Here is a 2,804-nt window from a genome sequence, read left to right on the forward strand (position 1 = left end):
ACACACACACACACACACACACACACACACACACACACACACACACAGATGATGGCTAAGCCAAGTGGGTAACTAGCACTGCTGCTTAGTTACATTTCTGTCCCTTTTTTTTTTTTTTTTTTGCAAGGCGATCAAAGTGAAGTGACTTGCCCAGAGTCACACAGCTAGTGAGTGTTATAGGTCTGAGGTCAAATTTGAACTCAGGTCCTTCTGACTTCAGGGCCAGTGCTCTATCCACTGCGCCACCTAGCTGCTAAGGAGATGTGACCAATCAAAGTCTGGAAGGAGTTTTGCCCCACAACTATTAATAATAATAATAATAATAATGATAATTTGTTTGCCTTTTAAAGGAAGAGTATCTGTAGTCATTTGGGGCATCTAGGTGGTACAGTGCCAGGCCTGGAGTCTGAAAGACTCATCTTTCTGAGTTCAAATCTGGCCTCAGACACTTACTAGCTGTGTGACCCTGGGCAAGTTATTTAACCTTGTTTGCCTCAGTTTCCTCATCTGTAAAATGAGCTGGAGAAGGAAACAGCAAACGATTCCAATATCTTCTCCAAGAAAAACCCCAAATGGGGTCACAAAGAGCTGGACACAACTGAAATGAGAGAACAACAACAACAATTTGTAGTCATTACTAAAGGTTTTGGGGCTCTTTTTTGTAACTGTGGCTTTTATCCCTCTTCATGCTAAGCTGCCATGACAGCCTATAAAAGTCAACAAGCATTTAAGAATTTATGTAATAGTGTCAAGCACTATGCTAAGTGCTAGGGTACAAAAAAGAGAGAGAAAGTTTATAATCTAATGGGGTTGACCATTATGAATAAGGAGAAACATGTAAGATATATAAATAGTAGACAGAAGGTGATCTCAGAGGGGAAAGGCACTAGCCATTGGAGAAGTGGACATTGGCAAGACTGTCTGCAGAAACTGGGATTTAATATGTCTGGAAAGCAGCCAGGGTAACTAAGAGGCAGAGCATTCCAAATGTGACAGCATCCAGTATAAAGGCATGGAGATCCACAGCCCAAAGGACTAATGACTGACTGGAACTGAGTTCAGGTACGGAAGAATCAATAGGTGTTTCCCTTCAACTTTTTTCTTTTTGCTTTGGGTTTTTAAGTTACTTTGAGCCTCCAGTTTGGGGTGGGGGACAGTCGGTGACTGTTGTTGTTCAGTCATTTTTCAGTAGTATCTGACTCTTCATGACCCCATTTGGAGTTTTCTTGGCAAAGATACTGGAGTGGTTTGCCATTTCCTTCTCCAGTTCATTTTACAGATAAGAAAACTGAGGCAAACAGGGTTAAGTAACTTACCCAGGGTCACAAAACTAGTAAATGCCCAAGGCCAAATTTGAACTCAGTAAGAGCAGTCTTCCTGACTCCAGGTCTACCTATCCCATCAGTGACTGTAGCTATAGATATATTATCTCCCTACCCAATCACTGTTTCCCTGAGCGAATGGTACTTTTTCTGTTGTGTTTACTTTTTCCTGATCTTAGGTGAATGAGGATCCAGAGATGAAATGGACTAGGTCACAACCCTGTGAGGTTCCAATGGTCTGAAGAGTCATCAAAGTTCCTTCCAGAACACAAAGGCAGTAATAGAGACCACCAAAAGTTGGTAACAGCAAGACTGAGTCTGGTGAATAGGCAGACTGAGTTTAGGGGAGGGGCATGTTTTGTCATTTCTATCTTTGCTAAACCTCATTAAATATTCTTTTGAAAAGTTAATTTTCATCAATTGGTTTTTCAATATTGGGAGGAGCACATTGGATGAGAGCTCATGAGTAATAGCATTACAAACTATTATCCCTCAGGGTTACCCTTAAATCCCTGAGTAGAGAGGTAGTCAGCCACTCTAGGGGGACCCAACCTGCCAGTGGGAGTTGAGAGAGTGCCAAGTACAGAGAAGGTGCTCCAGTAGGGATACTGCAAAAGTCTCTTAGGAAAGAACTGATCTTTTACCACCACTGGGAATTAGTACTCAAGGCTTTCATTCCATTATAGCAACCTAATTGCATGACATTGTCAACTGACTTCTTTGTCCTTTCTGGAGAACTAGGACTTTACAAAAGGGGGCTATCTGGTTCTACCCACTGCACCAATTCTTATGAAACTGAGAATATACGTTCAGGGTCATCCGGTTTCACCGGTATGGATCCTCCATTTAACAAAACATACTGCCACCCTTCAATGCCTTTATAGATAGCCTTCACACAGTCAAAAAATATATTACCCAGTAGCCAACCTCCTCATAAGTCTCTAAACTTTGGCTGCTCTTCAGATGAGAGCCAAGTATCCTATCTTTAGGCTGATACTTGAAGCCCTTTCAGCTTGATAGGCCCAGCCAAGACTTCTGGTATAGTCTTTGAAAATCCAGGGTCATCATCATGCCAAGATGAGTCATCAGAAGTGGACTTTGTGAAGGATCTTTTGCTCTAAGTAAAGGAGGGGGAAAGGAGGGGGAAGGATTGAACAGTTTGAAAATATGACCAAATAAAGTGTTTTGGTATGGCTTAAATGTGGCTCATCATGTGAGCTATATCACTGGTTCTGGTATGAAAACCTAATGGTACAGTGAGACTTTGAGGAAACTACAGAGAAAGGTAAAGAACACTCTTCCAAATCTAGTGCCTATACTTGGTCAACTCATTGCTAGGGGAGTGGAGGTGCAATACAAAATTTGATCTCATCCAAGCTTTTCAATAACTGATAATCAATTATAATAACTGGGATTTATGTAGTGCTTTAAGGTTTGCTTTATATACATTATCTCATTTTGAGCCTTATAATAACTCTGAGT

Source organism: Vombatus ursinus, unplaced genomic scaffold (assembly GCF_900497805.2).
Source record: "Vombatus ursinus unplaced genomic scaffold, bare-nosed wombat genome assembly UNPS02014778.1, whole genome shotgun sequence".
NCBI lineage: Eukaryota > Metazoa > Chordata > Mammalia > Diprotodontia > Vombatidae > Vombatus > Vombatus ursinus.